The sequence below is a fragment of the Triticum aestivum genome, chromosome 6A (genome assembly GCF_018294505.1).
Source record: "Triticum aestivum cultivar Chinese Spring chromosome 6A, IWGSC CS RefSeq v2.1, whole genome shotgun sequence".
NCBI classification, from domain to species: domain Eukaryota; kingdom Viridiplantae; phylum Streptophyta; class Magnoliopsida; order Poales; family Poaceae; genus Triticum; species Triticum aestivum.
Window position 1 is genome coordinate 23,772,659 of NC_057809.1, and position 14,972 is coordinate 23,787,630.

Consider the following 14,972-nt stretch of genomic DNA (forward strand, 5'->3'; position numbering starts at 1 on the left):
GCACCAGTGGTCTAGTGGTAGAATAGTACCCTGCCACGGTACAGACCCGGGTTCGATTCCCGGCTGGTGCATTCTTCTTTTGTTATATACAATGTTGTCTACCATTTTTCACTGTCATATGTATTCTGTTTTTCAGTTATAACTAGAAGCACACACACTGCAGAAGAAGAATAGACGCCTGTTTTTTCAGTGGTGTTTGGCAGCCACCTGTACAGATTGATGCACATACTTGCTTCACATCGATTCGGCAAGGCTTTGACGAGCAGCATTCTGTTGTCGATCAGGTTATCGACGTTCGTCGTCGCGAGCTGAAGATGCTTCCTTCACATGTTTAGCCTGTTTCAGAGATGCTGAGATTTTTTTTCGTTACTGCTTTTTTCTTTTTTGAAATCTATTACTCCTTACTGCTGATATTAGGCTTCGTACCATCTCTACTCATCCTGGGTTAATCCTCACTTATTGGTTGAAATCATGTTCCAAAATGAGTTTCAGTCTTTTGGTCAATATATGAAGAGGTCCGGACTGGCAGTTTTTTGCATGATAAGTTGCTTTCCTAACACCTAGATCAACCCAAGACCCTGATGTGCATTCGTCCATATATCTGGCAATTTGGCTCCTGCGCATCGCACATATGCTGTGGCCGCTGTGCCCCGCCGCGTCGCCGCCAATCGCCTTGTGTGTGCCCCTCCCTCTCGCATGATCGAGGATGGTGCCAAGGGTGACACTGCCGTCTCCCCACAGTTGAACTGCGGAAGGATGGCTGTCAGTGGCCCTGCTATACCTTGACTTGTTAGATTTCTGATGGAGTGAAGTGGGAAGTTGCAGCAAGTAGCGTTCCCAATGCCCACTGGAATAGGAGTACTGTTGAACAGCTCATTCAACAAAACAGAAAAAGATACTTTAGCTAACAACTGGTTTGTAGTCTGTCTGCAATGTTCTGGAGCTCAACACCATGGCGGGGTCGCGTGTGTAGTGTGTCTGGCCATAGTCCGGCTATAGTCCCACGTGTGTGTTTAGCTAGGTGGTTAGCTACAAGGGTGGCCGTGCATGTACTCCCTTCGTTTGGAAGTACTTGTCCTAAAAATGGTTGTATCTAGAATAAATGGTTGTATCTAGAACTAAGTTCTACATACAACCATTTCTAAGACAAGTAGAATAGTTGGCTAGCCGGCTGTTAGTGCGTGCATGGGTTAGTTAGTTAGTGGCCGCCGTGTGTGTGTTGGTCAGTTGGCGATGGAGCCAGAGAATGACCGCGTCCAGGCCGTTGGTGGCCGCGTCGTCCGTGTACGGGCGCGACGGGAGCATGAGCCAGGTACGGCATGGGGCGCGGGGGGCGTGGGCGGAAGAAAATTCTATAAGACCCGGGTCGTACACAGCGATCGTAAGACCCACTTGGGCTGACGACACCTAGCCAGACCGAATCTCAACGCACGCATACCAGTTTCCTCCTGATTCCCGTCGGCCTCGCTGAATACCCCAAATCCTCTACCCCTTTCCTTCTCCCGTTCGCTTGCCGCCGCCGCCGCCGCCCACGACCACGACCGTGTTCCTCGGCGCTCCGGCAAGCTCGCCGCGGCCGCGGCCACCGCTCCCGCCGCTCTCCCCTGCCATTCACGACCGCAAAGATAGTTTAGCTGACAACTGGTTTGTAGTCTGTCTGCAATGTTCTCGAGGTCAACATCACACCCATTTTTCTCTCCAGTTTTGTTCTTACCGGTTGCATCCCCCCCTTCTTTTTTCTAACCTAGCAATGTGTATTCTTTGGTAATGGAGAACTGTAATTTAATTTGGCATGAAAGCTAAAGCAAGTAAAAAACTAGTTGTACTGAAACAAGTAACAATAAGCAGCATTTGCCCGATATTTAAACTAGTTCAAAATCTCCACAGCTGAACGTTTCTCTGATGGGCTGGGCTTTGCTCATTCTCGTGTCCAGCTACATGGGCCACTAAACCTTCTTCCAAGCTCTGCCTGAGGAGGCGCGGCTGCATCTGCATGTGCCTGCTCTGTCTACTCAATTAGTCCCACCTCACCAGTTCACAGAATAACAAACCTGTTTATAAGGCATGGCACAGCTTAAGGTAGCATGACCTTACTTGAACAGGATCTGTTCTATAGGCTCCTACCGCTGCATCCTTTACCAATAAAGGAGGCAAGCACTTTTCCAGTGGCTAATCAAACCTTTTGAGAGATTGCATTGAGGAATGCACATAGCTTCACAATGGCTAATCGGACGTTTTCCAGTAAAAGCTCCCTCTCTTCTCTGATAAGAGTGTAGCTGGCAGGATCTTCATACTGCTTTGGCCTTTTTCGTGCAAACGTTGCAGGTCCTCCCATGCCTTAGGTGTATCTTTTGTCTTCCTATACACACCCAAGAATCCTAACAGGTTCATGCAAAAGTCTTCGTGACGTGCATCACGTTGAGTGAAGAGCGTACCTTTCATACTGAGCAGGCATTCAAAAAAGATTTTCTTCTCTTCTCTGATAAGAGTGTAGCTGGCAGGACCTTCATACTGCTTTGGAGGCATGCCGTCTTTTTCGTGCAAACGTTGCAGGTCCTCCCATGCCTTAGGTGTATCTTTTGTCTTCCCATACACACCCAAGAATCCTAACAGGTTCACGCAAAGGTCTTCGTCACGTGCATCACATCGACTGAAGAGCGTACCTCTAGCTCTTTCCAGTAGGGTAGGTCCCAAAATATAGATTTCTTCTTCCACATGGGTGCGCGTCCCTTAGCGTAATTCAGAACAGCTAGTCCGTCGGGACCCTTCCCAAATATTACGTGTAAATCAGAGACCATATCAAGTACGTGATCACCAGTACGCATGGCGGGCTTCTTCCGGTGATCTGCCTCGCCTTTGAAATGCTTCCCTTTCTTTCGACATTGATGGTTGGTCAGGAGAAACCGACGATGACCCAGGTACACATTCTTCCTGCATCTGTCCAGGTATATACTTTCGGTGTCAGCTAAACAGTGCGTGCACGCGTGGTATCTCTTGTTTGTCTGTTCTGAAAAGTTACTGAGAGCGGGCAAATCGTTGATGGTTACAAACAGCAACGCATGCAGGTTAAATTCCACCTTTTTGTGCTCATCCCACACACGTACACTATTTCCATTCCACAGCTATAAAAGTTCTACAACTAATGGTCTTAGGTACACATCAATGTCTTTGTCGGGTTGCTTAGGGCTTTGGATGAGAATTGACATCATATTGAACTTGCGCTTCATGCACATCCAAGGAGGAAGGTTATACATACATAGAGTCACGGGTCAGGTGCTGTGATTTCTGCTCTGCTCCCAAAAAGGATTAATGCCATCCGCGCTTAAACCAAACCATACGTTCCTTGGGTCACCTACAAACTGAGACCAGTACTTTATCTCGATTTTTCTCCACTGCGACCCGTCAGTGGTTGCTCTCAACTTCCCGTCTTTCTTACGGTCCTCAATGTGCCATCGCATCAACTTGGCATGCTCTTTATTTCTGAACAGTTGTTTCAACCGTGGTATTATAGGAGCATACCACATCACCTTCGCAGGAACCGTCTTCCTACGGGGCTCGCCCTCAACATCACCAGGGTTATCTCGTCTGATCTTATACGCAATGCACCGCATATCGGGTATGCGTTCAAATCCTTGTACGCACCGCGGGAGAGGATGCAGTCATTAGGGCATTCATGTATCTTCTCCACCTCCAATCCTAGAGGGCATACGACCTTCTTTGCTACGTATGTACTGTCGGGCAATTCGTTATCCTTTGGAAGCTTCTTCTTCAATATTTTCAGTAGCTTCTCAAATCCTTTGTCAGACACAACATTCTCTGCCTTCCACTGCAGCAATTCCAGTACGGTACCGAGCTTCGTGTTGCCATCGTCGCAAATGGAGTACAACCCTTTTTTGTGATCCTCTAACATGCGATCGAACTTCAGCTTCTCCTTTTCACTTTCGCACTCTCCCTTGCATCAACAATGACCTGGCAGAGATCATCATCGGCCACATCGTCTAGTTCCTCTTGATCTTCAGCCTCCTCTTGATCTTCAACTTCCCCCGTTGAAGCATCAGTGTATTCAGGGGGCACATAGTTGTCATCGTCCGCTTCTTTTTCGCTGTCTTCCATCATAACCCCTATTTCTCCGTGCTTCGTCCAAACATTATAGTGTGGCATGAAACCCTTATAAAGCAGGTGGGTGTGAAGGATTTTCTTGTCAGAGTAAGACCTCGTATTCTCACAATCAGGGCATGGACAACACATAGAACCATTCTGCTTGTTTGCCTCAACCACTTCGAGAAATTTACGCACGCTCTTAATGTACTCAGAGGTGTGTCTGTCACCGTACATCCATTGCCGGTTCATCTGCGTGCATTATATATAATTATGTGTGTCAAAAGTAAGAAAATTAGACAAGTATCTATCTAAAGTAAGATTTTTTTTCTTTCAGAAAGAAGATAAGAACAAGAGGCTCACCACGGCGGTGCCAGCGACGAGATCGGCGCGGGCGATCGACGACGGTGAAGACGAGGACGGGGTGACGGACCGCTAAACCTAGACAAATCTCGGACAAAATAGAGCTCCAAGGTCGAGTTTTGAGAGGAGAAAGCTTAACTAATGTGGCTTGGGCATTTCATCGAACACCTCACATGTATAAGAGGTGAGCTAGAGCACCCAAATGCCTTTCCTTGCCGGCCAGCAAAAAGCAGAGCACTGTGGAGTGCTCTGCTCGCTGGCGGTGGGGTGTATATAGGAAACTCATTGGTCCCGGTTCGTGGCTGGAACCGGGACTAAAGCCCAGCCTTCTGTCCCGGTTTGAGCCAAGTACCGGGACCTATGTTTGTGGGCCAGGAGCGATGCCCATTGGTCCCGGTTCGTGCCAAGTACCGACACAAATGGGCCCAGACGAACCGGGACCAATGCCCATGAGGCCCCGGTCGGCCCCCTGGGCTCACGAACCGGGACGAATGCATTCATTGGTCCCGGTTCATGGAAGAACCAGGACTAATGGGCTGGCCAAGCACGAACGAAATCCCCTTTTTCTACTAGTGGGCTTAGGAGGGTGAATGTTAGGAATAAAGCCGTGGCCATCACGGTGGTGACCACGCCGGGGGCATGTGTGTGCGCGCACCGGAACCGTGGCGGGGTCGCGTGTGTAGTGTGTCTGGCCATAGTCCGGCCATAGTCTGACGTGTGTGTTTGGCTAGGTGGAGTCAATTGCAAGAAACTACTACATTTGCGGCTAGGTTTGCGGAAAACCACCAAGTCGCTAATCCGTTGCAAAAAACACCGCAATTTCTCTAATCTCATTACAAAAAGCACTGATCGGGTGATTTGGGTTGTTTGATCGCTTCCTAACAAGTGGGCCTCATTGTAAGGAGCTAACATGGCAAAAAATTAACATGCACACCCCTGAAACAAATAAGAAAACGCAATCAGCCCCTCCTCCTAATTTGGGCTGCCGAAGCAGAGCACAACACGCGGGCATGGGGCTCGTCGCCGGGGAGCCGCGGGCATGGGCAGAGCTGCGCGGCTGCTGCGGCAGTTGGCAACGGAGCTGGCCGGGCGGGTGGGCCGCACCTCGTCCATGCCGCTGCGGCTCGCCTCTGCTCGCTCCAGTGATGCGCTCCGCCGCGCCGCTGCTTGCGCTACCGCATTGAGCGCCACCACCCCGCTTCTTGCGCCGCCGCGCTGCGCTCTGCCGCGCCGTTTCTTGATGCAGTGATGCGCGCCCCCACCAGCGCTCGAGCTACGCGTGGCCGCACCGCTGCTTGCGCCCTTGCTGAGCGCCACGGCTGCTCCTTGCTCCCTTGCTGAGCGCCGCGACTGCTGCTTGCTCCGCTTCTGCACCTAGAAGAAAGGAGGCGGCGAGCACCTTGGCCCAGCCCGCGGTGGCGATGCAGTTGGCCAGTGGTGGCTTGCGGGAACGGCGACGAGGGCCTGCGGGAACAGCCGATCCCGATTGGATCGAGGTAAGGGGGATTTGTTCTTTGGTGTTGATTGCGTTTTATTTTAGATTTCAGGGGTGTGTATGTCAATTCTTTGCCAAGTCAGCTCCTTAAAATTCGGTCCCACTTGTCAGAAAGCGATCAAACGGACCAAATCACCCGATCAGTGCTTTTTGCAATAGGATTAGAGAAATTGCGGTGTTTTTTGCAACGGATTAGCGACTTGATGATTTTCTGCAAACTTAGCCGCAAATGTGGTAGTTTCTTGCAATTGACTCGGCTAGGTGGTTAGCTACAAGGGTGGTCGTGCATGTAGTTGGCTAGCGGGCTGTTAGTGCGTGCATGGGTTAGTTAGTTAGTGGCCGTCGTGCGTGTGTTGGTCAGTTGGCGATGGAGCCAAAGAATGACCGCGTCCAGGCCGTTGGTGGCCGCGTCGTCCGTGTACGGGCGCGACCGGAGCGCGAGCCAGGTACGGCATGGGGCGCGGGGCGCGGGGGACGTGGGCGAGTGGGTACGAGCGCACGTATAAAACCGCGAAGGTCTCTGTGTATCGCTGCAGCAGCTGAGTTTGTGTTCAGGAAAAGGAAATACAAAGGGTCGTTCGTGCGGCCGGCAGCGTACGTGCGTCGGATAAAAGCCTGCTGTCCTTCTCGTTTCGTTTTTCTTTCTTCTATGTCTGTGTGTGAGAGAGAGAGCTCAGGTGAGAAGGAGAGCTCAGATGCGCGAAGCTCCGGGCCGTGTGTGTCGGCCCATGGAGTATCCCCGCGCAACGGCTGTCATGACGGACACGGAGACGGCGCGCGGTGAGTCCGCGGTAGCACGGCTGCGGTGCAAGGCGAGCGCGTGGTGAAGGCGAGCTGCGGCGAGTCCAACGGTGGCGGCGTTCGTCGGCAGCTGCGCGGTGGAGCTTGGCACCGTGTGTCGGCTTATGAAGGTGTGTGGCACTGCGGAGGCTGCGGCAGCACGAGGAGGAGGCCGCGGAGGCATGGCACGGCGTGGCCATGTGAAGGCTGCGGCGGCCGGGAAAAGTTGACAGCTTATGGCGCAGCGCGGTGGCCACGGTGCGTAGGCCGGGCTGCGCGGCACAGGTCATCGTGGGCGAGGGATGACCGGCAACGAGTACAAGGCGATGGCCGACGGAGAGCTATATCAAGATTAGAAGGGGAATTGATAGCTATGCCTCGGGTGCTTTGGCTTGCCGGCCCGAGTGCCGAGGATCGCCGTGCTCCACACAGAGGACGATGTGAGCGTCGCGCCGAATGGAAGCTCCAGCAAGTAGTTTTCCCGCTGCGGTACTTGAACCAACAAGTGTATGTTCTGTCTGATGTTCTGGAGTCGCCCTTTTTCTTCTTCTCTCCAATCTGGCAGTATGTCTGCTACTTTGACAATGGCCGACTGCTATTTAATTTGGTATTTCCTGGTTTGTTTATTCCATTGTCACCAACGACTGTTTATGCACTGGATCTGTTGCTTCTGATCTTCCTGGACACTTAACCATCTGTTAGACTGTTGATCTCTGAAATGTATAGTTGGTCACTTGCCTTGCTGGTTTCCTCTTGGATCTTCCTAATTAACGGTTCGGACCAGTTCCAAATACCTGATCCACTAGCTCAAACAGCAATGCTTTTCCCCTTGGAAAGTGCAATATTTCTAACTATAATCCAAAGTCTTTTCTGTTATTGATTATTTTGCAGGTTAAGGATCAAGAAGAGAAGATGAAGAACATCAATAAGATGAACGACTAGAGGTTTAACTAGGCTTTTGCTTTAGGTCTTTTATTTATTTTATTATTTTATTCTTTAACACATTGTACCCCCTGGATACTTTGTAATTGTTCAAGTTATTAATAAAGTTTCTTATTACCTATTTAGATGCATATCCATTTCATATATACATGCATCCTTGTTATAGTATTTTGCTATTAGGGCATGTAGCAATTTAAATTTGCAGGGCAGAAACAAGAACATCATGAAAAAAATTAACCAAAACGATGCCCATGGCTTTGGTGTTGGCATAGACTACCGAGGCAAGGCCATTGGCGTAGGATTGCCATGTGGTGCTCACAGATGTCGGCACGTTTTCGGACGGCGGCAGATGGACGGTGCCGTCTATTGTCTTTGTCGATGGTGAAGCTATGCCGACGGTCATACGGAAAGCCGTCGACATAGGCCTCTATGCCGACGGTCTAACAAAGAGACGCCGACATGATCTACACCGATGGTCCTATGTCGATGATTGCCATCGGCATAGCCCTATGTACACGAGATTCGGTTATATGCCAAGGCCGTCGGCATAGGAGGTCATTCTGGTAGTTTTGCTGATCTAGGAGAGGGGTTATAGGGTTTGAACCTATGGTTGTCATCACGGCGTCGAGAGGAAGCAAAGTGGCATCTGGTTAGCGCAATCACGTCATTGAGGAGACGCTAGCTCATTCCAGTTCTACTCGCCCGCAAATCCTGGTGATCCTCCTCTCATCTTCCTCTCCTACTCGGGCACGGAGAAGCGGGATACCAAGACAGTCTGAGGACGTAGTGACATGCGAGAAGGGAGAGATGTGCATCCATGTGGGTTCAGTGGTCGAGGCAACGAAGGTAGTACACGAGAAGGATACATCGTTGGTGTTGAGGTGTTCTCGCTGGCATGTAGGCGGAGTGAGCGACAACATAGGGGAGGTGAGGTGTCTCATCTTCCGTCCCTCTCGTCGACCTTTGAATATTTGATACTGAGGATGGTTGCCCGATTGCTCAAAGTTGCTAGGGTTTAGGGGAGTTGTGGAGTCTGATTGAATAAGGAGGCAACAATATCTATGGCTGACAGGGACCTCTGGAAGAAGCGGCCTTTCACACAGGACATTACAATGACGAGGAGGCGAAGGTGCAATTGGCGGAAATATGGAGCAACGTGAGCAGCGAGGCCGTTTATAGTACTCTCGGTCCAATTTGCCACAAATGCCCAGGACGACCTGAGGAGTAGTAGTTGTAATCTCTGCCCAGGGAGGAAGAAGTAGGCTCACGCTCAAGGTAGTAGAAGACTCACGCACGAGAGAAGAACACACAGAGTCTGGTGCACACGCACTTGTGCTTTTCTCTTGTTTTCTGTTAACCAAAATAAACAACATGATTACATAGCTTTATATCACAGCTCATACACACGGACGCCCAAGCATAACAGCCTGATCCACTATTACTGCTCCACTAACACTAGTAAAAAAAAACCATTTGTCCCGGTTCATAAGGCCCATCTGTCTCGGTTGGAGAATCGGGACTAAAGGTCGTTACTAATGTCCTAGACCTTTAGTCCTGGTTCTTATACTAACCGGGACAGATGGGCCTCCACGTGGCCGCTCCGGCGAGCCCAGGCACGAAGGCCTTTGGTCCCGGTTGATAGCACCAACCGGGACCAATTAGCTTCCACGCGTCAGCATTTCAGGGGCTGATTTTTTTTGAAAGGAGATGGTTTAGGGGTTTTGGGAGTTAATTTAGGTTGGTATAGATAGCTAATAGAGAGATGTGTCCTTTCTTATCTCCGTGCTACCACTACTGCTATGCCTAAACATGACTTAGATTGAAGTGAGGCAACATGTGCTGCATGTCAAAAGTAATACTAATCCTAACTTGATCAAGTTTGGATTGTACTACTTTCGACATGCATCACATGCATATTGCCTTCACTTCAATCCAATCCATGTTTATTTCACCCGCTGATATATAATAACTCTTCATGCTCGCATCATGCATCATCATATATAATAACAAGTCTACTAATCATCATCATACAACTTCTACTCGTTATTAATAACAAGTCATACGATCATCATCCTCATAGTTATCGAACCAACCCTACTTAATTGTTCTTAGCACATGATCATCAGTATTAGGTAGGACCTAAATACCCTCTTTAAGGTAAAATAGCATAAAACAATATAGACCCTGACTCTTCATTATGGAGAATGGAGATCATCCTGTCTCCAATTCTTGCGCTTCACTTCTTTTTGTTTCCAAGAACATCCTTACGACTGTCCATACATTTTTTCCATCCTTTGATTTGCATGTCTCCATTCCTTTTAGAAATTTGATATGGACAGTCACTGGTAGAAAAAGGGCCTATAGTCCCGGTTCGTAAGAGCCTTTAGTCCCGGTTCCTGAACCGGGACTAAAGTGTCGGTACTAATACCTCCCACCTTTAGTCCCGGTTCAATCCAGAACCGGGACTAAAGCCCCTCCACGTGGGCAGTGTGCAGAGCCCAGTCAGGAGACTCTTTGGTCCCGGTTGGTGGCACCAACCGGGACCAATAGGCATCCACGCGTCAGCATTTCTGTGGCTAGGGTTTTTGTTTTTTTTTGAAAGGGGGGGGGGGTTGGGGGTTTTGGGGGGTTAATTTAGGTGTTTCATATATTGTGTTAGCTAGCTATAATTAATATAGAGAAGTGTCCTCTCTTATGTCCGTGCTTGGTCGACGCTACGTACTATACATACGTATAGAGAGGACTAGACACGCTGGCTAGCTAGTAAAGCAAACGAAGGAAACAGAAGATCGTCATGAACATATATGCATACAGAGAGAAGTGATATTGACCACCTCTCCTTCTCCGAGAGATTGGTCGAACAACAAGTTCTCGTATATCTATCTGACAGTACCGGCTACATATATACAGTAATTATCTCTTACAAATATAATCATACGGACTCAGGTTTAACATAGAATTCTCCGTCTTCAGGGATCACGTGGTCAAGAAAGAATGCCGCCAATTCCTCTTGAATTGCTCGCATGCGAGCTGGTGCTAGGAGTTCATCCCGCTTCCGAAACATCTAATTTGAAGAAGGGGGTCAATACATATATATATATATATATATATATATATATATATATAGAGTACCCGCCCGCTCACACGTCGTGTGGCGGATGGACTCGCAGATGTAGTATCCACAGAAATCATTCCCTTGTTCCTGCCACAACCACTTTACAAGAAATAGAGGTCAATCAAACTGATAAGCAAGAATGCTAAATGGTATTGATGAAACTAGCGCTTGAATCACTAGGAGATGCGCGGAACATGCTACTATAGTACTTACTTTCGGGTGTCTAAATTCCAGCTCCTTCGGCAGTCCCGGAACTTTTTTGGTGAATTTTCTCCAAACCCTGCCGGACAAAGAAAACAATTACTTGATATCAGGAAATGAACAAAGTTGCTGATATGGTGGATAATGATCGATTTAACTTACTTCTTGAGGATTTCAGTCATGTCTGCATAGTCCTGGGGATCTTTTCGTCTTGAGTCTAAGACAGTTACTAGTCCCTGCTCAAGCTTAATCTCTAGGAGAATATAGTGGAAACTGCACACGCATGCATAACTCATGAATTACATTACTATAACCTTGACTAATATATAAGGGAAACCGAATACGCACAAGACAGTAACACTCACTTGAAGTTGTAAGGAAAGAGTATTATATCTTTGTTTTGATTTATTACGAACGATTGTAGCATGTTGGCCTCGGTAGCTGCGGCATGAAGTTTAACCTCAGTTGCATCTATGAGATATGTGTTAATGAACCCAATATCACCGACTTGTCTTTTCTTCAATTCGACGATCTTCAATCTGCATAATATAGTGAGGATGATTATAAATACATGCAATGAAAGAGCTAAGCTATATAGAGAAACTTAATGACAGAAGTAGTACTACTTACAGACAGTAGCAGGCGATCGTTGTTTTATCGAGGGCCAATTGATTGAAAAACTGATAGAACTCCTCAAATGGAACAGGCAACAGATCAATTCCAACGAGGTCATGCTCCTTTTTAACTCTCACATACAAAGTACTCCTCCCCCAGAGTCTCTGCAGATTTTCAAGTACCAATCATGCAATCTTCGCATCATCGTTGATAGAGATCTTTCATCTTTGACGAGAGGCTTCCCGTACTCGTATCTTTGCATCCGCATGTCCATGGGTTCATAATGTACTTCGTCGGGCAGGTAATCTGCACGATTATTATAACCGGGCACCATCCTCGGGTCAATAGCGACGTTGTGGCTAGGCACCTTGAGCGGGGGGCATGATTGCTTCGCTTGTTTGCCGAGCTGGGCAATTTGTTTCCCAGCTCGTCGTTTTTTCAGCCTTTCATCACTGACAGTAGTTCCCGACCGCTCCGCTTCGGCAAATTCCTTTCCAATAATGCGGTCATAGTTTCCTTTCGGCGGATCAGACTTTGGTGGTTTTGTCAGGGCAGCCAGAGTGCGCTTCACTTTCACCCCATCTACCTTCTCCTCCGGAGGTGGATGTTGCTTTGCTTTCACCCCTTCAAAGAATTTCCTCACTTCTTCTTGCGCGATCTCGGCGTTCTCCTCCTGGGTCCTCTCGTATGGTAACTTCTCTGGAGTCTTTAGAGAAGGACCGAATCTATATGTCCTCCCGCCTCTGGTTGTACTGCTAGACGCCGACCGAGCAGACGAAGCGGTTGTCTTCTTTACTTGCTTAAGAGGCGGAGGAGAAGGACTACGACCCGCCGGAGCAGCTGGAGCGGCGGCAGGTCTCTTCTGCCCTTGCTGACGAGGCGGAGAAGGAGGAGGTTGGCTGCACGGGCGCGTCGGCGCAGGCGGAGACGGAGGCGGAGTGCCGCCACGCGCCGGAGAAGGAGCCGGCCGAGGGCCCTGATCGTCACTCGCCGGAGGAGGAGGCGGTGGAGGAGGCGGAGTGCCCTGACTCGCCGGAGGAGGAGGAGGAGGCGGAGGCGTCCAGTTCGGAAGGTTGATGAGGTCCTTCCGCCATAGGCATGGAGTCTTCAGAGCAGACCCCAGCCGAGTCTCCCCTTCACCGGTAGGGTGGTCAAGCTGGAGGTCCTCAAATCCCTCCGTTATCTCATCCACCATCACCCTAGCATATCCTTCTGGAATCGGCATGCAGTGAAAAGTTGCGCCGGGTTCAGTAGGATAAACAGAGCCAACAGCCGCCTTGACCTTCAAATTCATCCATTGCGTCATAAGGTGGCAATTTTGAGTCTCCGTTATAGCATCCACAGGATAGCTGGCAGGAGCCGTCAAGGCATGCTGCAGCTGAAGCTGCTCGGTGGAAGCCACGCTGCTTCTGCGCTGAGATGGCGGGGTAGCTTCGGGGGAGGCTTCGGCAGTACGTTTGCTGCGATTTGCTTCTCGTTCCTCTATCGCTTGTACCCTTGCGTGCAGCGCCTGCAGTTCGGTCTGCTGCACTTTTTTCCTCCTCTCATGGGATTTGTAACCGCCTGCGTCCGGAAACCCAACATTCCATGGAACGGAGCCTGGCGTGCCTCGTGTCCGTCCAGGGTGCTCAGGATTCCCGAGGGCCATTGTGAGCTCGTCGTGCTCTCTGTCTGGAAAGAACGTCCCTTCCTGCGCTGCGTCGATATAGTGCTTAAGCCTACTGACTGGTATGTCCATTTGTTCGTTCGTCCAAATGCATCCCCCTGTTTCAGGGTCCAAGGTTCCGCCAGCCCCGAAGAACCAAGTCCGGCAACAGTCTGGCCAGTTATATGTCTCTGGTCTCATCCCTTTATGAAGCAGATCATTCTCAACCTTGGACCACTTAGGCCGGGCTACGAGGTAGCCACCTGACCCCGTGCGATGGTGAAGCTTCTTCTTCGCGGCATTCTGCTTGTTTGTCACCGACATCTTCTTACTCTTTTCCGATGTCTTGTAGGCCACAAATGCGGGCCAGTGATCTCTGATCTTCTCATATCTGCCCTTAAATTCTGGTGTCTCTTTTTTATCGACAAACCTATTGAGCTCCTTCTTCCACCTCCTGAATAGATCTGCCATCCTCTTCAGAGCAAAAGACTTGATTAATTTCTCTTTAATTGGGTTCTCTGGATTATCCTCTGGCGGTAGGGTGAAATTTGACTTCAGCTCAGTCCAAATATCATTTTTCTGCATATCATTGACATAAGACACCTCAGGGTCTTCTTTAGCCGGCTTAAACCATTGCTGGATGCTTATCGGGATCTTGTCCCTAACCAGAACCCCGCACTGAGCAACAAATGCCCTCTTTGTCCGGAGGGGTTCAATAGGTTGGCCGTCGGGCGCGATTGCTGTGATCTCAAGCTTTTCATCCGAGCTCAACTTTTTCTTCGGGCCTCGTCTCTTTACCGAAGTTGTGCTCGATCCGGAGGGATAGAAAAAAGAACAAAGACTTAATTAATATGTGTACATACCAAAACAATGAATGCATCAATCAGCTAGTCAGCATAGGCTTAACTAATATATATACCTGGCCGGACTCGGTTCGGTCACCGGAGCCGTCATCACTTTCTCCTTCTTGCACCGGCATTGGGTCACCGGCGCCGTCCTCATGTTCTTCTTCTTGCACCGGCATTAGGTCACCGTAGCCAGCTTGTTCACCCTCTCCTTCCGGACCATCGATGATATCGTTGAGATAGTACGAGACGGCATCACTTCCTTCTGCGATTATCTCCCTCAACAACGCTTCTTTTCTTGCTTCGTCTAGGGCGGTGTCCATAGTTTCTACAAATATTTACAACATGGCAATTATTATTCAAACATGACAGATGGATATATTAGTGCCAAACGTAGAACTAGCTACCTAATCATAGTAAGCTATCGGGAGGGGGTATATATCGACAACGACGACACTACATCTATATATGTCCCTCGATGACCCTCGTTCCCGATAAAAAAGGAGGAAGAAGAAGAAAAAAAGAGGAGAAGAAAGAATAGAGGACTCCTCTATTCTTTCTTCTCCTCTTTTTTTCTTCTTCTTCCTCTTCTTTTTTTATCCTCTTCTTCCTCTCATGTTCGAGAGGATCGCCTTGGGGTCGGGAGGTTGCCTAGTGTCAAAGGATTCAACAAAACCATGTCTTCATCATTAGGCGAAAGTAACATGTGCATGATGGTAGGAAGCTCTTCAAAGTTGTTCTGGAACGGAGTCCCAGATAGGATAATTCGCCTTTTGGTACAAAGTTCAGCAAGAGCCTTCCGAATATCGCTATTTGGAAGGCCTTTGCTGAATTCGTACCAAAAGGCGGATTATTCTATCCGGGACTCCATTC

General features: G+C 49.0%; 1 non-coding gene and 1 pseudogene across 1 annotated transcript; one reads left to right on the forward strand and one right to left on the reverse strand.

Moving 5' to 3' along the window:
• On the forward strand, nucleotides 1-71 carry TRNAG-GCC (transfer RNA glycine (anticodon GCC)). The gene has a single exon. It is a non-coding gene; the product is annotated as a tRNA-Gly (tRNA).
• An 11,389-nt stretch (nucleotides 72-11,460) lies between these two features.
• Nucleotides 11,461-14,278, reverse strand: LOC123131496 (uncharacterized; annotated as a pseudogene).
• Nucleotides 14,279-14,972: the final 694 nt, after the last annotated feature.